This window comes from Phyllobates terribilis, unplaced genomic scaffold (assembly GCF_046119375.1).
Source record: "Phyllobates terribilis strain yellow unplaced genomic scaffold, ASM4611937v1 Scaffold_1__5_contigs__length_1240528914, whole genome shotgun sequence".
Lineage (NCBI taxonomy): Eukaryota > Metazoa > Chordata > Amphibia > Anura > Dendrobatidae > Phyllobates > Phyllobates terribilis.
Genome location: NW_027362761.1, coordinates 1,173,092,432 through 1,173,118,756, shown reverse-complemented (window position 1 = coordinate 1,173,118,756; position 26,325 = coordinate 1,173,092,432). Strand labels below are relative to the sequence as shown.

General features: G+C 45.6%; 1 pseudogene; it reads left to right on the top strand.

Annotated features, from left to right (window-relative positions):
* The first annotated feature begins 620 nt into the window (after positions 1-620).
* On the top strand, positions 621-2,222 carry LOC141173089 (forkhead box protein I1c-like; annotated as a pseudogene).
* Positions 2,223-26,325: the final 24,103 nt, after the last annotated feature.

The following is a 26,325-nucleotide window of genomic DNA, read 5'->3' as shown; positions in this document are numbered from 1 at the left end:
ATGAATTCACAATGATGCATGCAATGCTATTTTCATTATTATACATTTAATTGTATTTAACAATTTCTTTAAACAATTTAATTCTTAAAAAGAGAGAAAGAAACTGGAGTTTTAGGATTGAAAATTTTTGTTATGCTGTTATTTATTGTATGATATTATTTTACTTATTTCTTTTAATTTGTTATTGCTAATTAATTAGAATAAGAGTTAAAGTATTTCAAGAAGTTTAGCTGCTTAACGAACGATATTTAAATAGTTCATGAGAATAACTTGCCTTTTTCAGGGTCAAGTTTTTTTTACTTTTATTTCACAGTTTTAATCTAAGTTAGAAAAAAAGTCTTGAAATGCAGTTGCAGACAGATCAGTAGAATAATAAATGGAGAAAAAAAACAATGTTCTCTCTTTTGCCTCTTTGGTGATTAGTCCTTCACTTTGCACACCCCTGTCTTTCAACCGACCGGTCCAACTGGTTGTTAAGAAAAAATAAAATGAAAACACACCAATCACTGGCCTCTGGCAGGGAGGACCACTACTCCAGAGAAGTATAAAGACAGCACCCCAAATCCATTAGGCATCTGTTTTCAGAAAGACTTTAATTTGTGAAGGTGCTGAAGAATAGCATGAACTCAATTCATCTTCCAGCTCATCAGGAATCTGCAAACCTTTATCAGATTCATCCTAAAAGTGACCAGGAGGCAACAGAGATGGCAGCATACAGTGAAAACATCAGCATGTACCACCAGCAGAACTTGTATTCAGCACCAAGGGTGGCCAACTATGGAATTGGGAACTATCCACCTTCAGCCAACAATATGCCTAGCTATCCACATGGGAGCAACCCAAGCTCATATATGCCACCTTCTTATGGATCTCAGAGACAATTCCTGCCAAATTAGTAAAGTTGCAGTGGTTTGGACTTTGTTTGGTTATCAATACCTTCTCAGAAGGAACTTCTGAAGATAGTGAGGCCTCCATATTCTTACTCAGCTCTTATTGCTATGGCCATACAAAATGCTCAGGAAAAGAAACTAACCCTGAGCCAGATATACCAGTATGTGGAGGACAATTTTCCTTTTTATAGGAAGAGTACAACAGGATGGCAAAATTCTATTCGGCACAACTTGTCTCTGAATGACTGTTTTAAGAAAGTGCGAAGAGATGAGAACGACCCAGGTAATAATATGACTGCAATCATCCTAATTATAATTTAATTTTTTTTTTTCTAAATATGTCAAATCATAAATCAAATCACTTAAAAAAAAAATACTGTTAAGGTCTTCAGATCTACAATTCAATTCATGGAGTTCTTGCCCTCAGATGGCCCAAGGGTAGTCACGTATAGAGCATTATACAAACAAAAATAAACAGTTTAGCAGAGAATATATTTTTTTCATAAGTGTACTGACATATGGGTCCAATCTTAAACAGGAAAAATAATTTTAACAAAAAAAACTTCAGAAACTTTTGAAAAACTTTAGATTCTTCACTTGAATAACTAGAATTTTTCCAATCGTTTTTTTATTTAGTGAATCAGTAAAAATCTCTTTATTTTCATAGATTTGTCTTAAAAATTTGTACTTTAGAGATTAAATATTTTCATTTATATATTGTTTATATTTCATTCAATTTGAAAAATACTGATATTTTTTATTTTTACAATGTTTAGGCAAAGGCAATTACTGGACCTTGGATCCTAACTGCGGGAAGATGTTTGACAATGGGAAATTTTGTCGGAGAAGAAAGCGCAGATCAGAATCCAACCAGCCTGATGCTGTCGCGGATAAAGGAGAAGAAGGTGGCAAAGCTCTAGGGAGGAAAGGTGGTGATAACCCATTCATGATGACCGTGTCATCCCCAGAAGTGGAAACCTCCTCAAAAGGTATGACTAGCACAACTCCCCCAGGAATCACCTCTACCCACTGTTTCAATAATTTTTTTTTAGCAGTATGACCTCCTCATTGGACTCCAGCTCAGTGAACAGGCAGGTGTCTCTTGGGCTGGTCAATAAACTCTCCCAGAGGAACATCACTGAATTAAGCAATGTCAACTCAGCTTCCTCGGAGGATCCATCTGCAGATTTGCAGGATACTATACACTTGAATAGAAGCACCTATTATAATTCTTTCCCAGGTTCTCACCAAAGCAGTCAAATCAACAACCATATTTATAGCAATTTCAGTGTCAACGGCTTCAACTGATCCAGAGAGGGAAGCATATTGTAACCCCAGGAGATCTCATGTTGGCGGTTGTTGGTGGATATATTATTTTGTAACTAGTGCACATATGCATTAGGTAAACATGAAAAATAGACCTAAAAACATCTACTGGTTCATCTTCAAGATAGAACACATCATATTCACAATAGGCAGCAGCTGTTTTTTTTATCTGCGAATATGCCTATAACTTTTTTAAACGTTAACTGTAAATTAGAGATGAGCGGTGTTCGACTAGAACTGTTCGCCAATCTCAAATTCGAGCTGTTTTGGGCGGTGTTCGAGTTGTTCGACGAACCCGAACGATTTGCAAAAAATTCGGCTGTTCGAGGTTATGTTCGATAACTGTTCGTGCACCAAAAGCGTGTCCTGCATGTCTGGCGCTATTTAGAGCACCAATCATGCAGGGATTGTCTGCCACTCACTGTAATGCCACAGCCATGGTGGTTGTGGCATTAAAGTGATTGCCCAAATCGATGGGAACAGTGCCAACAGTGAAACATGAAAAGCCGGCAATTCAGCAGCGGCATACACCGGTACCCGACAATTTAGAACCGAAAGAATAGAGCTTCACACATAGATTAGATAGATATAAACATGTCAGCCACATATATACGAAGTACAGTGAAAGTGCTGCTTACTGTTCTTGTCATTTAGCGTAAAGGATTTATCAAAAAAAATAATAGTGTTTTCATGCACCGTCTCTTTAAAAAAGCCGGCCGGCAATTCAGCATCTGTACCCGACAATTTAGAGTAGAAGGAATAGAGAATCACACATAGATTAGATAGATAGAAACATGTCAGTCACATATATATGAAGTACAGTGACAGTGTTGCTTACTGTACTTGTCATTTAGTGTAAAGGATTTATTAAAAAAAATAATAGTGTTTTCATGCACCGTCTCTTTAAGAAAGCCGGCCGGCAATTCAGCATCTGTACCCGGCAATTTATAACAGACAGAATAGAGCTTCACACATAGATTAGATAGATAGAAACATGTCAGTCACATATATATGAAGTACAGTGATAGTGTTGGTTACTGTACTTGTCATTTAGTATTAAAATAAAGAATTTATTATTAAAAAAATTGGCGTGGGGTTCCCCTTAATTTTAGGCTCTAGCGGAGGTTAAGCAGACAGCTGGGGCAGATGTTTGAAGCCTGGGAAGGGGGTAATACCCACGGAGCTTCCCAGGCTACTAATATCAGCCCCCAGCTGAATACATAGCCTTTACTAGCTATTAAAATGGGGGACCCCCCCAAAAAAATGACGTGGGGTCCCCCCTAATTTAATAGCTAGCAAAGGCTAGGCAGACAGCTGGGGGCTGATATTAATAGCCCAGGAAGGGAGCCATGAATATTGGCCCCCTCCCAGGCTAGAAACACAAGCCGTCAGCCGCCCCAGAAATGGCGAATTCATAGGATGCGCCAATTCTGACACTTAGCCTCGCTCTTCCACGCTGCCCTGGTGCGGTGGCAGGGGGTAATAGGGCTGGGGTTGATGTCAGCTTATAATGCCAGCTGACATCAAGCCCAGGTTAGTAATGGAGAGGCGGCTATAAGACACCCCCATTACTAACCCCATAGTCAAAGTTAAAAAAAACAGAAACACCCAGAATAAAGTCCTTTAATTGAAATAAAGACACAATTCTTTATTGTTCTAAATTAAACCATACTTACCATCACGCCCATTCCAGCTGAAGCCAACGATCTCCTGTAATAAAAATAAAATAATAAAGCAACCTCATCCTTACCTTTCCATGGTTCCCACGACAGCTTCAGCTCTGCTACATCGAGATGACAGGCTGGACCGCAGCAGAACGCTGCCATCCAGCCTGTCATCCCGCAGACACTGAGAAGAGCAGGCTTGCTTCCGCTCCACATTGTCTCTCTGTGACGGCATAAAGATGAGCCGAGGTCATGTCCAATGAACTCGGCTCACCTCATGCACGTCACTTACAGCGTGGGAGAATTCTCACGCTGAAGCGCTGAGTGCAGGAGAATTTTCCCACGCTGTCAGTGAGGTGCATGAGGTGAGCTGAGTTCATTGGACATGAGCTCACCTCATGCACGTCACTAACAGCATGGGAGAATTCTCCTGCACTCAGCACTTCAGCGTGAGAATTTTCCCACGCTGTCAGTGACGTGCATGAGGTGAGCCGAGTTCATTGGACATGACCTCGGCTCATCTGGATGCCGTCACAGCGAGACACTGAGGAGCGCAAGCATGCCTGCTCTTCTCAGTGTCTGCGGCATGACAGGCTGGATGGCAGCGTTCTGCCGCGGTCCAGCCTGTCATCTCGATGTAGCAGAGCTGAAGCTGTCGTGGGAACCATGGAAAGGTAAGGATGAGGTTGGTTTATTATTTTTCTTTTATTGCAGGAGATCGTTGGCTTCAGCTGGAATGGGTGTGATGGTAAGTATAGTTTAATTTAGAACAATAAAGAATTGTGTGTTTATTTCAATTAAAGGACTTTATTCTGGGTGTTGTGTTTTTTTTAAATACTTTACTAGAAATTCATGGCGGTCATGTCTAATACTGGCGTGACCCCATGAATTTTGGGCTTGGGGCCAGCTGATAATACCAAGCTGGCCCTAACCCCTTTATTACCCAGTGAGCCACCGCACCAGGGCCCTGGATGAGTTGGGCACAGCGCCAGAAGATGGCGCTTCTATGAACGCGCCATTTTCCGGGCTGGCTGCGGACTGCAATTTGCAGCGGGGGGGGCCCAGAAAGCTTGGGCCTCCCTGCGCTGCAGATTCCAGCCCCCAGCTTCCTAGTTGTACCTGGCTGGACACAAAAATAGGGCGAAGCCCCACGTATTTTTTTTTTAATTATTTCATGAAATTCATGAAATAATTAAGAAAAAAAGGCCTTCCCTATATTGTTGTGTCCGGCCAGGTACAAATAGTCAGCTGGTGGTTGGGGGCAGCCCGTTCCTGCCTGCTGTACCTGGCTGGACACAAATATAGTGCGAAGCCCCACTTCAATTTTTTTTAATTATTTCATGAAATTCATGAAATAATTAAGAAAAAAAGGCCTTCCCTATATTGTTGTGTCCGGCCAGTTACAAATAGGCAGCTGGTGGTTGGGGGCAGCCCATTCCTGCCTGCTGTACCTGGCTGGACACAAATATAGTGCGAAGCCCCACTTCAATTTTTTTAAATTATTTCAGGAAATTCATGAAATAATTAAAAAAAAATTGACGTGGGGCTTCGCACTATATTTGTGTCCAGTCAGTTGCAGCAGGCAGGAACGGGCTGCCCCCAACCACCAGCTGCCTATTTGTACCTGGCCGGACACAACAATATAGGGAAGCCCTTTTTTTCTTAATTATTTCATGAAATAATTTAAAGAAAATTGACGTGTCAGTGACGTGCAGGAGGTGAGCTGAGTTCATTGGACATGAGCTCACCTTATGCACGTCACTGACAGCGTGGGAGAATTCTCCTGCACTCAGCGCTTCAGCGTGAGAATTTTCCCACGCTGTCAGTGACGTGCATGAGGTGCGCCAAGTTCATTGGACATGAACTCGTCTCATCTTTATGCCGTCACAGCCAGGCACTGCAGAGCGCAAGCAAGCCTGCGCTTCTCAGTGTCTGCGGGATGACAGGCTGGATGGCAGCGTTCTGCTGCGGTCCAGCCTGTCATCTCGATGTAGCAGAGCTGAAGCTGTCGTGGGAACCATGGAAAGGTAAGGATGATGTTGCTTTATTATTTTTCTTTTATTGCAGGAGATCATTGGCTTCAGCTGGAATGGGCGTGATGGTAAGTATGGTTTAATTTAGAACAATAAAGGATTGTGTCTTTATTTCAATTAAAGGACTTTATTCTGGGTGTTTGTGTTTTCTTTTAACTTTGACTATGGGGTTAGTAATGGGGGTGTCTTATAGACGCCTCTCCATTACTAACCTGGGCTTGATGTCAGCTGGCATTATAAGCTGACATCAACCCCAGCCCTATTACCCCCTGCCACCGCTACAGGGCAGCGTGGAAGAGCGAGGCTAAGTGCCAGAATTGGCGCATCCTATGACAGTACTTCATATATATGTGACTGACATGTTTCTATCTATCTAATCTATGTGTGAAGCTCTATTCTGTCTGTTATAAATTGTCGGGTACAGATGCTGAATTGCCGGCCGGCTTTTTTAAAGAGACAGTGCATGAAAACACTATTATATTTTTTAATAAATCCTTTACACTAAATGACAAGTACAGTAAGCAGCACTGTCACTGTACTTCATATATATGTGACTGACATGTTTCTATCTATCTAATCTATGTGTGAGGCTCTATTCCTTCTTGTCTAAATTGTCGGGTACCGGTGTATGCCTCTGCTGAATTGCCGGCCGACATTTTTAAAGAAAGCGTCTTCTGAGCAGTTTGTCAGCTTTTAGACACCTTTGAAGGTGTTTTCTATGTGTTTCTATGTGTTTTTGTTTGCCTGCCATTGGTTTTAACGGTGTTTGACGGTGTTCTAAGGTGTTCGACGAACAGTTCGACGAACAGTTCCTCGAACATCTCGGTGTTCGACCAACCGAACCCGAACACTACGGGGGTGGCTCAACACTACTGTAAATGACTATGCAGTTATCTGCCATGTACATAGTTGTTTGATACTTTACAAAATGTGTACATTTGAGAGAAGGGGGTGGCTTTTTTACTCATTTAGCAATTTTGATATTTTTATATATCATTATCCAAGAGTGTTTGAATGAGTTTTGCAATAAATCGTGTGACAAAAAAGGAGTTTTTGAATTAAATTTTCTTACTGATTGGGAAAGAAAAATAATTGAAAACAAAAGGGGTTTGTGGAGATGGAATCTTTCTGCAACCTCATGGCGGCGGCAGTCACTCGGTACTCGGACTCCAGCCACCACTAATTCTCCCGGTGTGCCGTCCTCGCCTTACACAAGTACGTGTCCCAGAACATTACCCATGCCCTCAACAACGCAGTTACCGGGAAGGTCCACCTAACCATGGACAAGTGCTTGTGGCCAGGGACGGTGTGTCTCGCTGACGGCACACTGGGTTAATATAGTGGAAGTCGGGATGCAGTTGGACCCTGGGATGGAACACATCCTCCCGACGCCGAGGATTTCAGGCTCTGGGTCAATCAGGGTTTCCCCCACATTCTACAGCTCCTGCACCTCCTCCTCTTCAGTGTCCACCTCTGAAATGACCACATCAGTAGGAAGCTGGAAGCGCTGCATCACTGCCTTGGCCAAGTGGCAACATGCTGTGCTTAAGTTAATATGTTTAAGGAACACACTGCACAACGCTGCAGAGTTGTTGACAGCTGTAATAGAGCAGGCAGATCTGTGGCTGTCACCGCTGAACATACAGCCAGGCATGGTCATGTGTGACAATGGCCGGAACCTAGCAATGGCTCTTAAGTTAGGCAAGCTCGCACATGTACCATGCCTGGCCCATGTGCTCAACCTAGTGGTTCAGCTGTTTCTCAAAACCTACCCAGATCTGCCTGATCTGCTTGTGGAAGTATGCCGCGTGTGTACCCATTTCCAAAAGTGACCTACAGCTTCCACCGCCCTTGGCGTGCTACAGCAGCGTTTGCAGCTTCCAGCTCACTGACTGGTGTGCAGTGTCACCACGCGTTGGAACTAAATGTTGCATATGTTGGGAAGGATTAGTGAGCAGCAGAGGGCAGTTGTTGAGTACAAGCTTCAACACATCCGTCGGTATTCAGGTCAGCCTCTGCACATAAGAGCTGATGAGTGAGCTTGGATGACTGACATCTGTTATGATCTGCTACAAGAACTAAGGAAAGAAAGGGAATCTGTCCCTACAATAAGACTAAGCTGATTCCCTACGATGCAGCAGGCAACCTGTTCCTTGTGAACAGACCCGCCTTTGTCCTCAGCTACTCTGAACGCAGACCTATAGAATAAAGGGAGGGGTCCCTAAAAGAGCTAGGGACTGGGACAAAATTGGACACCTTCTAGCAGAAGTTGTAGCGGAGCAAAAAGACAAACAGACAAAAAGTACTTAGAGGTCCAAAGTAGAGATGAGCGTTGTTCTACTCGAACTGTTCGCCAATCTCAAATTCGAGCTGTTTTGGGCGGTGTTCGAGCCGTTCGGCGAACACGAACAATTTGAGAAAAATTCGGCTGTTCGAGGTTATGTTCGATAACTGTTCGTGCACCAAAATCATAACTGGATTTTTTCTCAGTAATGATGAAAATTAATGTTAATACGCAGTTTGAGTGTACAGCGGGGTGGGGGGAGGGGCAGGGGATGGATCTCTGCAGGAACAATGAAGATCTCCATTTTTTTTTCTCTTTCCCGCATTTGCAGTGGGGAAGTGCAATCTGTCAGCCTATCAGCAGCGCACACACGGAGCGAAGTGCTTTTTTTCACACAAGCAAGGGCATGTGTCATTGGCAGTGTATGTCACATGTCCTTGCCCTATAAGACCAAGCCATTTTCCCCGTCGCCACCATTTTCTCACTGCTGCAGCTGCGTGTTAGACGGCACCGCTGTTGCTGTGTGCGCTATACCTTGTTAATTTCAAGCCAATTTTCGCACAAATATACAGATAGCTTGGGAGTAGGGAATAGTTGTGATTGCAGTCCTTTTAAGGACTAGGTTACAGCATTTCCTACGACTTTTATCAGGGAGGTCTGTGCTCTTAAATAGATAGTTGTGGGAGTAAAGACTAATTGTAATTGGAGTCCTTTTCAGGACTAGGTTACATCAGTTCCTATCAGTTTTTGCCAGGCAGGTCTGTGCCAGTGCTGTGCAAGTTTTTTTCACAGCATTTGGCTGAATCTAGCAAAGCTAATCCTTTTTGGCCTATTGCAGAGTGTGTTAGTCAGTGGAGTAGCCTATCTGTGTTGCAAGATATACCACCTGTGTATAGAATACCAATTTTTTTACTGCACCTAGTGAAGTAAAATCTTTTGGGCATAGCATCATTCTATTAGTCCATCTATATTGACCTCCATCAGGTTGCAAATTAAAACTAATTTTTATCTGCATCTACAGTACCTCTGAAAAAATATTTGGGCTTCTACCTGTGTGTGGGACTTGTTGTATTAGTCCATCTATACTGACCTCCATCAGGTTGCAAACTGAATATATTTTTTTCCTGCATCTACCTCTGAAAAAATATTGGGCTTCTAGCTGTGTGTGGGTCTTGTTCTATTAATCCATCTATACTGACCTCCATCAGGTTGCAAACTGAATATCTGCATCTAGCTCTGAAAAAATATTTGGCCTTCTAGTAGTGTGTCGGACTTTCTCTATTAGTCCATCTATACTGACCTCCATCAGGTTGCAAACTGAATATAATTTTTTTCCGCATCTAGCTCTGAAAAAATATTTGGCCTTCTAGTAGTGTGTCGGACTTTCTCTATTAGTCCATCTATACTGACCTCCATCAGGTTGCAAATTAAAACTAATTTTTATCTGCATCTACAGTACCTCTGAAAAAATATTTGGGCTTCTAGCTGTGTGTGGGACTTGTTGTATTAGTCCATCTATACTGACCTCCATCAGGTTGCAAACTGAATATATTTTTTTCTGCATCTACCTCTGAAAAAATATTGGGCTTCTAGCTGTGTGTGGGACTTGTTGTATTAGTCCATCTATACTGACCTCCATCAGGTTGCAAACTGAATATATTTTTTTCTGCATCTACCTCTGAAAAAAAATTGGGCTTCTAGCTGTGTGTGGGTCTTGTTCTATTAATCCATCTATACTGACCTCCATCAGGTTGCAAACTGAATATAATTTTTTTCTGCATCTAGCTCTGAAAAAATATTTGGCCTTATAGTAGTGTGTCGGACTTTCTCTATTAGTCCATCTATACTGACCTCCATCAGGTTGCAAATTAAAACTAATTTTTATCTGCATCTACAGTACCTCTGAAAAAATATTTGGGCTTCTAGCTGTGTGTGGGACTTGTTGTATTAGTCCATCTATACTGACCTCCATCAGGTTGCAAACTGAATATATTTTTTTCTGCATCTACCTCTGAAAAAATATTGGGCTTCTAGCTGTGTGTGGGTCTTGTTCTATTAATCCATCTATACTGACCTCCATCAGGTTGCAAATTCAAAATAATTTTTTTCTGCATCTAACCCAGCCAATAGTTTTGGCCTAATACCACAGTTTGGCCACTCAGCTCTGCTCGGTTACCATCCATTGTTTTTTTGTGCAAACAACTATAGAGTTGTGAATTAGTTAACCACCAAAATGAGTGGAAAAAGGCCTGCTGCTGGTGGAAAGGGGAATAGGCGTGTTGGGAAGGGGAAAAAAGGTTGTGTCTGTGGGGTAGGTGTTAAAGCAACAGTAACATCTGCAGAAGAAAGACCATCTTCCAGCCAAACTAAAATGTCTACTTCTTTTAGCGGACAATGTGATAAGATCCCTTTCTTACGGCCACGTCAATCGCTACAAATTCCAGATGAGGCACAAAACAACAGGTGCTTCAACGGATATCAAGTGCTCCTTTAAGTGGGCTCTCCTCCACATCAACTTCAACATCACAAATACTCCAGTCCTCAAAGGTGTCACCCAAATCGCACTTGCTTCCTCACAGCTCCCAAATCTCCAGCTGCCCGTCTGAGTATGAGGTAGAACAGATGGTTGAGTCTGCAGAGCTGTTTACTCATACTATAGCCTGGGAATCAGAGGTCGACTCCAGCGCTTCTGTGAATCCAGACGAGGAAATGATCTGCACTGATGCCCAGAATCTTTATGAGTCGGATCCAGGACCAGACGCAGAAGGTTCTGACCATAATGTAGACCCTCATTCCCAAACTGTAACTCCTGTTGGTGGAGACAATGAGGAAGACGATGATAAGACTCAAATACCTGATTGGAGCGACAACTTTAGTTTTTTGTCAGGGCAGGAACAGGTTGGCTCTGAGGACGACGGGTGTGATAACGCACAGGGTGATGATGATGAGGTCGGAGATCCCACTTACTATCAACCCACAGTCAGCCAAGAGATGAGGTCAGCAGAGGAGGTGGAGGAAGATGCTAGTGACGACGAGGTCAGGTTGCGCCTTCCTGGACAGAGACGTAGTACTGGAAGCACGTCAACAACTGCATCCTCAAACACAACTCTGCCTCTCACCACAAGTCGTGGTGGCTCTTCTGGTCGCATGGGTGCTAAGCCTTGCATAGCCTGGGCATTTTTTCAGATCGATAAAGATGACCCAACTCATGTTATCTGTAACATTTGTCAGCAAAAGCTAAGTAGAGGCCAAAAAATACATAGTTTGAGTACTTCATGCATGAACCGGCACATGGACATGAAGCATAAGTTGCAGTGGGAAGCTCAGTGTGCTACAATGCGGCCTAGCCGGCCGGGCCAACCACCGTCTGCCATATCTTGTGCATCCGCGGCCTCTTCATCCTCTGTGACTGGGGGGACAGCAGTCACACCTCTTTTGGGGCGCAGACCTGCCACCTCTTTACCCGCAACAGCCAGCGTGATTGGCAGGTCATCATTTTCTTTGGAGGTGGTAACACCAGCTGGTGTTGAGCGCTGTCCGACATCGATAGCACCACCTTTGGATCAAGGCAACCTAACATGTCCGCCTGCATCCTCCTCACAGACCGGCAGTTTGCCGGGGACACCCTTATCAACCCCGTCTAAGCACAATAGCCAGCCCTCGGTCCCTCAGATGTGGACAAGTAAAAGACCATTTCCTCCTAGCCATGAGAAAGCTAAGAGGTTGAATTTCACCATCTGCAAGCTCTTTGCTACAGAAATGCTGCCTTTCCGCCTGGTGGACACAGAGGATTTTCGAGACCTTATGTTCGTCGCAGTGCCCCAGTACAAGATGCCCAGTCGGCACTACTTCTCAAAGAAAGGTGTGCCTGCGCTCCACCAGCATGTCGCACATAACATCACCGCTTCTTTGAGAAACTCTGTGTGTGACAGGGTGCATTTCACCACAGACACTTGGACGAGTAGGCATGGACAGGGGCGTTACATTTCGCTGACTGGGCACTGGGTAACTATGGTGACAGCAGGACAAGGGGCTGCTGTCCAAGTCTTGCCGTCCCCACGAGTTGTGCGTCAATCCTCTTTATGTCAAAGTTCCTCCACTGCTTCTGCCTCCTCAACCTCCTCTCGGTCTTCCACCTGCACCCAAAGCCTGTCTGGTCATGCCACAAGCTTTCTAACTGCACAGAAGGGATCCTGCACACCTCCTTACTATGCTGGCAGTAGGGCTCAACGTCATCAGGCGGTTTTTACATTGAAATATCTGGGAAATGTGAGTCACACAGCTGAGGAGTTGTGGTCAGCTCTGGAGAACCAATTTCATGAATGGTTGTCTCCACTGGACCTGAAACCAGGGAAGGCCGTGTGCGACAATGCTGCAAACCTGGGTGCGGCCCTTCGCCGGGGCAATGTCACACACGTGCCTTGTATGGCTCACGTGTTGAACCTGGTTGTCCAGCAATTTTTAGCCCACTATCCCAGACTAGATGGCCTTCTGCAGAGGGCACGGTCGCTGTGTGCTCACTTTCGCCGTTCGCATCCCGCAGCTCAGCGACTTACATCTCTACAGAAGTCGTTGGGCCTGCCACTTCACCGGCTAAAATGCGATGTGCCTACCCGGTGGAATTCAACTCTGCACATGTTGCAGCGACTGTGGCAGCACCGACAAGCCCTGGAGCAATGCGTTCTGACGTATAGCCTGGGCCAACGAGATTCAGAGGTGGGGCAAATCACGCTGGAGGAGTGGTCTCAGATCAGGGACCTATGCACCCTTCTGCACAGTTTTGAAATGGCGACGAAGATGTTTAGTGCTGACGATGCCATTATCAGCATGACTATTCCGGTGATTTACATGCTGGAGCACATGTTAAACAGAATTCGGAGTCAGGTGGTGGCACAAGAGGAGGTGGAGGAAGTAGAGGAGGAGGAGTTGTATGCGGAAGGGCTAACATCTGCAAGGTCCAGACGGTCGGCAGCACCAAGGCGGCAGGCATGTGAGGGTGGGGGAGATGGTTTTACCAGGGCGCATGGTAGCAGCCAAACTAGTGAGGAAGGTGCAGGAGCCCAGGAAGAAGTGGAGGACGAACTGATGGAAGACTCATCAGATGAGGGAGACCTTGATCACATTTCTGTTGTGCGAGGTTGGGGGGAGAGGACAGAGGAAGGAAGCATGATTGTTACCTCACCACCAACACAACAGGGACTTGGTGCTCCTGGATGCGCAACACACATGAGTGCCTTCTTGCTGCACTACCTGCAACATGACCCTCGAATTGTGAGAATTAGAAATAATCCTGACTACTGGGTTGCCACACTGTTAGATCCCCGGTACAAAAGTAAATTTGCAGAAATTATTCCTGCCATAGAAAGGGATGCACGCATGCAGGAGTATCAGCAGAGACTGTTGCAGAATCTTACATGTGCTTTTCCACAAAATACCAGTGGTGCACGTAGTGAATCTCACAGTTCCAACTTGCCAACCGTGGGACCGTCAAGTGTTCAGCACTCAAACCGTAACAGAACCACAGTATCTGCTGGTAACATCAATTTTGCGGAATCATTTCACCACTTTTTTAGCCCATCCTTTGCAAGGCCACAGGAGACAAGAAGTCTGACACATAGTCAACGCCTAGAGACGATGGTACAGGAGTATCTCCAAGTAAACATTGAAGCCACGACTGTGTCACTGGACCCTTGCTCTTTTTGGGCTTCCAATCTGGATAAATGGCCGGAGCTAGCCACTTACGCCTTGGAGATCTTGTCATGCCCCGCAGCCAGCGTTCTGTCTGAACGTGTGTTCAGCGCTGCTGGTGGTGTGCTGACAGATAAGTGCACGCGGCTCTCCACTGATAATGTAGACAGACTCACGTTCATAAAGATGAACAAATCATGGATCCGAAATGACTTTTCTACCCCTGTGTCATCCTGGGCAGAGTAAAAGCTTGATGATTGGTTAAAATCACCCTACCAACCGTTTTAAGCTTTCAAATTACTAATCATGTTTATCTGTATCTTGACTGGAAAATAATTTGGGCTTTGTAGCAGTGTGCAGCACTGATCCTATTAGGCCATCTATACTAAAGCTTCACCAGATTTAAAATTAATAATAATTTTTAGCTGCATCTAGCCCGGAAAATAATTTTGGGGCTCCGAGATGCGCAAGGCACATAAGTGCCTTCTTGCTGCACTACCTGCAGCATGACCCTCATATTGTCAGAATTCTAAGTAATCATGACTACTGGGTTGCCACACTCTTAGATCAACCAAACTTTTCGATCAACCTTTTCATTTTAATAAAGACCAAAAAAATGGTCATTTTTGAAATTATAAGCATTAGCAGGTTGTTAGAAACTGAAATCAAACAGTTTTCAACTCAAAACTTTATTCTAGGTGATGTTACATTTTCACATACGACCCCTTGTTCGAAAGGAGCTTCTGAACTCTCTCGTCCATTGAATTTGTCAGGTTTTGGATGGTTTCTGCTTCAATTGTTTTGCATGAGGACAGAATACCCTCCCAGAGCTGTTGCTTAGATGTGAACTGCCTCCCGCCATCATAGACACTCCTTTTAATGATGCTCCAAAGGTTCTGAATGGGGTAGAGGTCAGGGGAGCATGGGGGTCACACCATAAGTTTTTCCCCTTTTATGCCCATATCAGCCAGAGATGCAGATGTTTTATGTGCAGCATGAGATGGTGCATTATCATGCAGAAAAATGATCTTGCTGTGAAATACACGGTTCTTCTTCTTGAACCATGGCAGGAAGTGCTGTTTGAGAAAATCCACATACATTATGGAGTTCATCTTTAGCGCCTTCAGGGATCCTAAAGGGGCCGACAATCTCTCTCCCCATGATTCCAGCCCAAAACATTACTCCACCTCCTCCTTGTTGGCGCTGTAGCCGTGTTTGCGTGGGGTGTCCATCAACCAGCCATCCTCCACTCCATCCATCTGGACCATCGAGCGCTGCACGGCACTCATCCGTGAACAAAACAGTTTTGAAATCAGTCTTCATGTAATGTTTGGCCCACTGGAGCCGTTTCTGCTTGTGTGAAGTGGATAGAGGAGGTCGACAGGATGGCGCATGCACAGCTGCAAACCTCTGAAGGACCCTGCATCTTGTTGTTCGGGGGACGTTGGATGCACAAGCAGCTTCAAAAACTTGTCTGCTGCTATGACAAGGCTTTTTTGCCGCTGCTCTTTCAACCTGACGTAATTGCCTGTAGGAAAGAGTCCTCAATTTGCCCTTATCAGCACGCACACGTGTGTACTGTGAATCAGCTACATACTTCTTGATTGCCAAGACACTTCATCCTGATCATCGCACAATGTTGATTGTATTCATGCCTTGACCTAAACACTCCACAATTTGTTGCTTCTCAGCAGCCGACACATCCTTTTTCTTTCCCATTTCGGCAGAAAATGTAGGCTGCTTAATAATGTGAGAGAGCCTTCTTAAGTAGTCTTGCCTTTCATTGGACACACCTGCCAAACTAATTAGCACAGGTGTCTGCAATTGCTTACAGTGATATAAAGAGCCCTGACACACATCACCATCAATGAGTTTAACTGACAAACAAACAAATTCTTCCCTTATCACTCCTAAACACTTTTTGCATAATAATTTGGAACGCAGTGTACATGTGCTTTTCCACAAAACACCAGTGGTTCACGTAGTGAATCTTACAGTTCTAACTTGCCAACCGTGGTCTGTATGGAGTTGTTCAATAAAGGGCCCAAAATTAAGATAACATAGATGGGAGAGGTCTCTATGAATAGGAATTCCTAAGTATTTGATACCCTGTGAGGGCCAGGCAAAGGGAAAGTTGGACTGGATGGAATCCTATATGGATTTGGGGAGGGAGACATCGAGGGCCTCAGACTTCGCTGCATTGATTTTAAAATTTTACCATGTAACAAAGTGATCTATTTCAGCCATAACAGCATGAATGGATATATGTGATTGAGTGATATATACTAGGACATCATCAGCAAATAGAGAGCACTTGTACTCGGTGCCTCCCACCTCAATCCACCTAATATTGGGGTTATGGCGAATTGATGAGAGCAGGTGCTCTGTCACTAGGATGTATTAGAGAGGGGACAGAGGACATCACTGCCTTGTCCCATTGGTGATTGTGAAAGGTGTTGAAAATGTTCTGACGCACCCCCTGGGCTTTGGGACACCCAGAGCCGGACCCTTTTTGGTGGATGCTGGTGGTTGTAGTCTTCGTGGCGGCGACCCGGTTCCGTGGCTCAGGGCGGTCAAACCAGTGGCGGAACTATTTATGTGGTTTTGATGTTTAAATGTCCGACTACGCCACCCGTGGATTGCGGTCAGAGTGAACCGCCGCTACAGGGCAGACCGCTGAGGCTGGTGTTGTGGGTGCAGCAGAGCGTAGCATAACTCCCCACGGGAGGAGTATAGCCTCAGGGCAGTGTATGCGGAGGATGGGGGTGATGGTGCAGGGCAGCAGCAGTAACGACACGGAGTCAGTGATGCAGTTCAAGGCCTTTACTCACAGTTCTTATTATCCAGACCACGTCTGCAGGTAACGGCTGCCTACGTCGTACTGTGCTCACCAGGTGAGGGGCTCAGACAACTCCCAGATAACTTTGGAGCACTTCACAGGACCCCCTTTGTGTGTCCTTTGTCTGGCCTTTCTTACCAACACTTCTGTCCGGCTGCCTCGGGCCTCCTCTTGGTAAACTTGGCGCCAGTTTCCCTGACCCTATGTGGTGCCTTCCTAGCGGGTGTAGCGAGGGGCTGCGCCACATAAAATGTCAGAGCCTCCGGTTTCTAGCTGAGGGTCGTTTCCTGCCTCCACTAGTTTGGGGACCGGTCTCCCCCTTTGGCCTGACCCCTCGACGCAGGTGGATTCGGGCGTGCGGTGGCGACTCGCCCGTCCGCACCCCTGGGATCCCTTCATTCCTCGTTCCTGGAGCCTTCTCCCCTCCTCTTCCTTCCTTCTCCCTCTTCCAGGCCTGGGCCTCTGTTACTAGGCCCGCCTCCGGAGCAGAGCTCATGCAGAGCCCCTGCTCCCTGCCACTTCTGCTCAGACTTCTCTGCACTGAACTAAGATGGTGCCCACCTTTTATACTCCCTTCTCAATGCACCCAGGAACTGCTTCCTCCCTGCTCCTGCACTACAGGGTTCCCCTTCCTCAGTGTTCCCTCCCCCCACTCCAGCCAGGGACAGGGACTGTCGTGCCAATCTCAGGGGCATATTGGTCGCCCTGCCCCACGGCAATGTGGTGTAATGCATGCAGGTGTCGGGTCCTGATCCACACTCCATCCTTACCTGAGAGTGAGATATCACACCTCTGGGTGAGGTGCAATACGTCTGTAGCAACCGAGCCCTCAGGGTGCTACAGTTCCATTTATCTTCAGCCTAGGTGACGTATTGCGATACAGGGCCGTGATTTTGGCTATAAAAGGGTCCCCTAGACCCCTACCCCAAGCTTTTTAAGAGAATCATATATGGCGTGCCAGGAGACTCTATGGAATGCTTTCTCAGCATCCAACGAGAGTATCTAATTACAAATTTTTAACTGCATCTAGCCCAGGAAATACTTTGTTCCTAGTAGCAGTGTCTGCTAGTCAGCGGATTATCCCGGCTGTTAAGCAAGATGCACCACCTGTAGTTTAGACACTTAATTTTTTCAAAGGAATTGCTTCGGGACCATGGGATACTTAGTGAAGTGCATCAGGAGGCACCCCAAGGCATAGGGGCTGGGACTGGCAGTAGGATGCCTTGCGGTGGACAGCCGAGCTCGATCCTTATAAAAGCTTTTTAACTGCAGCAGCTTTAGTGGACGCAACTGGAGCTGGAATTACCGCGGCTGCTGGCATGAGACTTGCCCTCCAATAGATCCTTGTAAATGGATTTAAAGTGTATTCATTCAAATTAGAGAGACAATTTAAATTAAAAAGCTTAGAGCTGCCTCCACCACAGGGGGGCTCGCTCGACCCACCAGCGGACAGGCACCAGTATTGGGAGAGGGGGGCTGGCCGTCAGGGTTCACCGCGGCTCTGGCACAAACCCGGCGACACGGAGGTGGCACGGGCAGGAGCGGACTGGCCGTGTCGGCTTCTCACTTTTTGGATTTTAGAAGGGCATGACATGCCTATATCTGTGTCTCCCCCTCCTTTTACTCCTCCACCTCTTTTATTTTCGCATGACTATATGTACTTGTCACTTTTCCATGTGTTAGTTATGTCTTCTGAGCAGTTTGTCAGCTTTTGGACACCTTTGAAGGTGTTTTCTATGTGTTTCTATGTGTTTTTGTTTGCCTGCCATTGGTTTTAACGGTGTTCGAAGGTGTTCGACGAACAGTTCGGCGAACACACGGGTGTTCGACGAACCGAACCGAACTCGAACACTACGGGGGTGGCTCAACACTAGTCCAAAGGACCAAACGAACTAGAGAGATAGGTACAAAACACCTGGCTAGATAGAGAGTCAAAATAACACTGAAGTCCAGAAAAACCAGAAGGGTGGAGCTGGAATAAATAGGCAGCAGGTCACGTGACCACAAAATAGAAAAAACCAACAGGAAGGCTCTAACAACATCTGTGCCAACCTCCAAAACTTTGAAGACTCCACCAAGATGGTGAGAGGCGATGATACCATAATTAGCATCAACATCCCGCTTCTCTGTCTACTGAAATGCTTGCTGCCCACAATTAAAGAGGAGGAATTCCAGGCGGAGCACAATGAGATGGAGCAAGGAAACATACAGGGTGATGCCACACAGCCCAGCCTCATCGCATCTCAATGCGCATTAGGTGATAATGAGGAGGAATAGAATGAGGAGGAACAGGAGCTGTTTTCCTACCGTACAGACGGTACTACCCACACAACAGTCATACCTTCTATTCAGTGTAGATGGCCTGAGGAGAGGGAGAACAAGGAGGAGGAGAACAAGGAGGAGGAGAACAAGGAGGAGGAGAACAAGGTGGAGGAGAACAAGGTGGAGGAGAACAAGGTGGAGGAGAACAAGGTGGAGGAGAACAAGGAGGAGGAGAACAAGGAGGAGGAGAACAAGGAGGAGGAGAACAAGGAGGAGGAGGCGAACAAGGAGGAGGAGGCGAACAAGGAGGAGGAGAAGGAGAACGATGAGGATCAGGAGGAGGAGAGCATGGACAGTCATCCTCTTGGTCAGAAAAGTCTTGTCTGTTGGCAATCTGGCACACATGGTTGACTTTATGTTCCGCTACCTTTCTCGTGACCCTCCCACTGTACACATTTTGGCCGACAGTAATTAATGGTTGGTCACACTTCTAGACCCATGCTACAAGGAGATCTTTCCATCTCTCTTTCCTGTGGTGGAGAGGTCTACTAAAATGTTGCAGTACCAGAAGGTCATTGTGCAAGAATTATTTAAAAAATTCCCATCTGACAACGCTGGCAGCAGAGGTCACAGTTTGTTGGACAACCAAGGAGTACAGGCGAGGGAGACACAAATATGATGCAGCAGAGGCAGGGGAACACGGTCAAAGCTGTGGGACAGTTTTCTCAGATCCTCCTGTTGAATGGAGTACTCTAAAAAGGAGGGAAAAGATTTGGAAGATGCTGAAGGAGTACCTTGCCGACTGTACCAAGGTCCTCCGCGATTCCTCTGTGCCTTATAAGCTGGACACGTGGCATGAACTGGCTCTCTATGCCTTGGAGGTCCTGGCCTGCCCATTCGCTAGCATTTTGTCTGAGCGGGTTTTTAGTGCCGCTGACATTATAGTTGATAGGCGTATCTGCCTGTCAACTTAAAATGCTGACAGGCTGACTCTTGTAAAAATGAACAAGGACTGGATTGGACAAGACTTATCAACACTACCGAATGATAGCAGCGGGAACAAAGTCAAATCCAGTGGGTTTTTTGGGGGGTCTATTCCCATGAACCTCTTCACACTCAGACATGGGTATAGTCTTCCTGATTTTGTCTATTTTCTGTTGTCCTCCTCCACCACCACCATATAACCAGGGTCACGATGATGCAACACCAACATAATTTTTTTTAAGGGTGTTTATGATGCCCGGAGGAATTTCTTTTTAGAGGCCTACCTCTAACATTCTGTATGTTATACAATAAGTTCATGTATACCCCCCAGGGGTAAATGTTTTTCAGCTCATGCGTTTAGTGCATGGACATTACCAGTATAGGAGAACCACTCCTTAACAATGGTAAAAAAAAAAATTTAATTAGGACCTCCTGTATGTCTCTTCAAAGGGATTGGTAGTGCAGCCAAATTTTGGCAGCCCTTGTAGTCATTGCATGGGCATTACCACTATAGGGGACCCACTCCTTAATAATGGGAACAATTTTTTTTCATGAGACCCTCCTCTACGTCTCTTCAAAGGGGTATTGGAGTGCGTCCTAATTTTTGCTAGCCCTTGTTATGATACAGTAACTGCAACAGTATAGGGGACCCACTCCTTAATAATGGGAATTACAAAGCATAGCCAGCTTATGGCCCTATAACAATAGTGAGGGTCGACTGCTGACCCTCTAACAATAGTAAAGGCTGCGTGATGGATAGGCTTTTTGACTTTCACAGTCCCTCCTTCATAAATGAAACAGGATGTTTCTGATCATGTCTAACACACCACAAGGCCAGATAAGGTAGTAAATGACATTTACCAGTTAATGTATTTTTCACTGTTGAAAGCAATGCAAAAATGCATAAAAAACTCTACGTGTGAACATAGCCCAAGGTGTGGAGGAGCATTTTTGTTTTTGCTTATTTATTTTGCCTTATATACAAGTCATTACCCTGGAAAAGATGTTCCTTAGCATTTTTCCCCTGAAAATCCATTTTGGCTTCATTTTTGTATGTTTTATTGTCAGTCCGTAAAAGTGGCGTAATACTCTGACAACATTATTCACAGCAGTAACCTGGAAGTCAGAAATGATTCCAGGGGTCTTCCCCATGCCGTTACCATATCATTTGAGCACTGTTTCCATAGATTTGACCAATTTATAGGCCCTCTCCAGACCTCATGGGTGGGTTGCTGGAAAAATGCTAGAGTTTCCCATTGACTTACATTAGGCTCGTTGGTCGAGTACCCAAGCATTGTGATTTGCTCGACCCGAGCAACGAGCACGTGAGCATTTTAGTGCTTGCTCATCACTATAGCTTACTTGTTTTGTAAATCAGCGTCTTATTTTTAAAATATGCTATTTTTGCACATTAAGATATAACTCGGGGGTTGCTATTAGAGATGAGCGGTGTTCGACTAGAACTGTTCGCCAATCTCAAATTCGAGCTGTTTTGGGCGGTGTTCGAGTTGTTCGACGAACCCGAACGATTTGCAAAAAATTCGGCTGTTCGAGGTTATGTTCGATAACTGTTCGTGCACCAAAAGCGTGTCCTGCATGTCTGGCGCTATTTAGAGCACCAATCATGCAGGGATTGTCTGCCACTCACTGTAATGCCACAGCCATGGTGGTTGTGGCATTACAGTGATTGCCCAAATCGATGGGAACAGTGCCAACAGTGAAACATGAAAAGCCGGCAATTCAGCAGCGGCATACACCGGTACCCGACAATTTAGAACCGAAAGAATAGAGCTTCACACATAGATTAGATAGATATAAACATGTCAGTCACATATATATGAAGTACAGTGAAAGTGCTGCTTACTGTACTTGTCATTTAGCGTAAAGGATTTATCAAAAAAAATAATAGTGTTTTCATGCACCGTCTCTTTAAAAAAGCCGGCCGGCAATTCAGCAGCGGTACCCGACAATTTAGAATAGAAGGAATAGAGAATCACACATAGATTAGATAGATAGAAACATGTCAGTCACATATATATGAAGTACAATGACAGTGTTGATTACTGTACTTGTCATTTAATGTAAAGGATTTATCAAAACAAATAATAGTGATTCATGCACCGTCTCTTTAAGAAAGCCGGCCGGCATTTCAGCATCTGTACCCGACAATTTATAACAGACAGAATAGAGCTTCACACATAGATTAGATAGATAGAAACATGTCAGTCACATATATATGAAGTACAGTGATAGTGTTGGTTACTGTACTTGTCATTTAGTATTAAAATAAAGGATTTATTATTAAAAAATTTGGCGTGGGGTTCCCCTTAATTTTAGGCTCTGTTTGAAGCCTGGGAAGGGGGTAATACCCACGGAGCTTCCCAGGCTACTAATATGAGCCCCCAGCTGAATACATAGCCTTTACTAGCTATTAAAATGGGGGACCCCCCCAAAAAAATGACGTGGGGTCCCCCCTTATTTAATAGCTAGCAAAGGCTAGGCAGACAGCTGGGGGCTGATATTAATAGCCCAGGAAGGGAGCCATGAATATTGGCCACCTCCCAGGCTAGAAACACCAGCCGTCAGACGCCCCAGAAATGGCGCATTCATAGGATGCGCCAATTCTGACACTTAGCCTCGCTCTTCCACGCTGCCCTGGTGCGGTGGCAGGGGGTAATAGGGCTGGGGTTGATGTCAGCTTATAATGCCAGCTGACATCAAGCCCAGGTTAGCAATGGAGAGGCGTCTATAAGACACCCCCTTTACTAACCCCATAGTCAAAGTTAAAAAAAACACAAACACCCAGAATAAAGTCCTTTAATTGAAATAAAGACACAATTCTTTATTGTTCTAAATTAAACCATACTTACCATCACGCCCATTCCAGCTGAAACCAACGATCTCCTGTAATAAAAATAAAATAATAAAGCAACCTCATCCTTACCTTTCCATGGTTCCCACGACAGCTTCAGCTCTGCTGCATCGAGATGACAGGCTGGACCGCAGCAGAACGCCGCCATCCAGCCTGTCATCCCGCAGACACTGAGAAGAGCAGGCTTGCTTGCGCTCCACATTGTCTCTCTGTGACGGCATAAAGATGAGCCGAGGTCATGTCCAATGAACTCGGCTCACCTCATGCACGTCACTTACAGCGTGGGAGAATTCTCACGCTGAAGCGCTGAGTGCAGGAGAATTTTCCCACGCTGTCAGTGAGGTGCATGAGGTGAGCTGAGTTCATTGGACATGAGCTCACCTCATGCACGTCACTGACAGCGTGGGAGAATTCTCCTGCACTCAGCACTTCAGCGTGAGAATTTTCCCACGCTGTCAGTGACGTGCATGAGGTGAGCCGAGTTCATTGGACATGACCTCGGCTCATCTTTATGCCGTCACAGAGAGACAATATGGAGCGCAAGCAAGCCTGCTCTTCTCAGTGTCTGCGGGATGACAGGCTGGATGGCGGCGTTCTGCTGCGGTCCAGCCTGTCATCTCGATGTAGCAGAGCTGAAGCTGTCGTGGGAACCATGGAAAGGTAAGGATGAGGTTGGTTTATTATTTTTCTTTTATTGCAGGAGATCGTTGGCTTCAGCTGGAATGGGCGTGATGGTAAGTATAGTTTAATTTAGAACAATAAAGAATTGTGTGTTTATTTCAATTAAAGGACTTTATTCTGGGTGTTGTGTTTTTTTTAAATACTTTACTAGTAATTCATGGCGGTCATGTCTAATACTGGCGTGACCCCATGAATTTTGGGCTTGGGGCCAGCTGATAATACCAAGCTGGCCCTAACCCCTTTATTACCCAGTGAGCCACCGCACCAGGGCCCTGGATGAGTTGGGTACAGCGCCAGAAGATGGCGCTTCTATGAACACGCCATTTTCCGGGGTGGCTGCGGACTGCAATTTGCAGCGGGGGGGGCCCAGAAAGCTTGGGCCTCCCTGCGCTGCAGATTCCAGCCCCCAGCTGCCTAGTTGTACCTGGCTGGACACAAAAATAGGGCGAAGCCCCACGTATTTTTTTTTTTAATTATTTCATGAAATTCATGAAATAATTAAGAAAAAAAGACCTTCCCTATATTGTTGTGTCCGGCCAGGTACAAGTAGTCAGCTGGTGGTTGGGGGCAGCCCGTTCCTGCCTGCTGTACCTGGCTGGACACAAATATAGTGCGAAGCCCCACTTCAATTTTTTTTAATTATTTCATGAAATTCATGAAATAATTAAGAAAAAAAGGCCTTCCCTATATTGTTGTGTCCGGCCAGGTACAAATAGGCAGCCGGTGGTTGGGGGCAGCCCATTCCTGCCTGCTGTACCTGGCTGGACACAAATATAGTGCGAAGCCCCACTTCAATTTTTCTAAATTATTTCAGGAAATTCATGAAATAATTAAAAAAAAATTGACGTGGGGCTTCGCCCTGTTTTTGTGTCCAGCCAGGTACAACTAGGCAGCTGGGGGCTGGAATCCACAGCGCAGGGAGGCCCAAGCTTTCTGGGCCACCCCCGCTGCAAATTGCAGTCCGCAGCCACCCCAGAAAATGGCGCGTTCATAGAAGCGCCATCTTCTGGCGCTGTACCCAACTCATCCAGGGCCCTGATGCGGTGGCTCACTGGGTAATAAAGGGGTTAGGGCCAGCTTGGCATTATCATCTGGCCCTAAGCCCAAAATTCATGGGGTCACGTCAATATTAGACATGACCACCATGAATTTCTAGTAAAGTATTTAAAAAAAACACAACACCCAGAAAAAAGTCCTTTAATTGAAATAAACACACAATTCTTTATTGTTCTAAATTAAACCATACTTACCGTCACGCCCATTCCAGCTGAAGCCAACGATCTCCTGAAATAAAAGAAAAATAATAAAGCAACATCATCCTTACCTTTCCATGGTTCCCATGACAGCTTCAGCTCTGCTACATCGAGATGACAGGCTGGACCGCAGCAGAACGTTGCCATCCAGCCTGTCATCCCGCAGACACTGAGAAGCGCAGGCTTGCTTGCGCTCCACAGTGTCTCTCTGTGAGGGCATCCAGATGAGCCGAGTTAATGTCCAATGAACTCGGCTCACCTCATGCACGTCACTGACAGCGTGGGAAAATTCTCCTGCACTCAGCGCTTCAGCGTGGGAGAATTCTCACGCTGAAGCGCTGAGTGCAGGAGAATTCTCCCACGCTGTCAGTGACGTGCAGGAGGTGAGCGGAGTTCATTGGACATGAGCTCACCTTATGCACGTCACTGACAGCGTGGGAAAATTCTCCTGCACTCAGCGCTTCAGCGTGAGAATTTTCCCACGCTGTCAGTGACGTGCATGAGGTGCGCCGAGTTCATTGGACATGAACTCGTCTCATCTTTATGCTGTCACAGCCAGACACTGCAGAGCGCAAGCATGCCTGCGCTTCTCAGTGTCTGCGGGATGACAGGCTGGATGGCAGCGTTCTGCTGCGGTCCAGCCTGTCATCTCGATGTAGCAGAGCTGAAGCTGTCGTGGGAACCATGGAAAGGTAAGGATGATGTTGCTTTATTATTTTTCTTTTATTGCAGGAGATCGTTGGCTTCAGCTGGAATGGGCGTGATGGTAAGTATGGTTTAATTTAGAACAATAAAGGATTGTGTCTTTATTTCAATTAAAGGACTTTATTCTGGGTGTTTGTGTTTTCTTTTAACTTTGACTATGGGGTTAGTAATGGGGGTGTCTTATAGACGCCTCTCCATTACTAACCTGGGCTTGATGTCAGCTGGCATTATAAGCTGACATCAACCCCAGCCCTATTACCCCCTGCCACCGCTACAGGGCAGCGTGGAAGAGTGAGGCTAAGTGCCAGAATTGGCGCATCCTATGAATGCGCCATTTCTGGGGCGGCTGACGGCTGGTGTTTCTAGGCTGGGAGGGGGCCAATATTCATGGCTCCCTTCCTGGGCTATTAATATCAGCCCCCAGCTGTCTGCCTAGCCTTTGCTAGCTATTAAATTAGGGGGGACCCCACGTCATTTTTTTGGGGGGGTCCCCCATTTTAATAGCTAGTAAAGGCTATGTATTCAGCTGGGGGCTCATATTAGTAGCCTGGGAAGCTCCGTGGGTATTACCCCCTTCCCAGGCTTCAAACATCTGCCCCAGCTGTCTGCTTAACCTCCGCTAGAGCCTAAAATTAAGGGGAACCCCACGCCAATTTTTTTTAATAATAAATCCTTTATTTTAATGCTAAATGACAAGTACAGTAACCAACACTATCACTGTACTTCATATATATGTGACTGACATGTTTCTATCTATCTAATCTATGTGTGAAGCTCTATTCTGTCTGTTATAAATTATCGGGTACAGATGCTGAATTGCCGGCCGGCTTTTTTAAAGAGACAG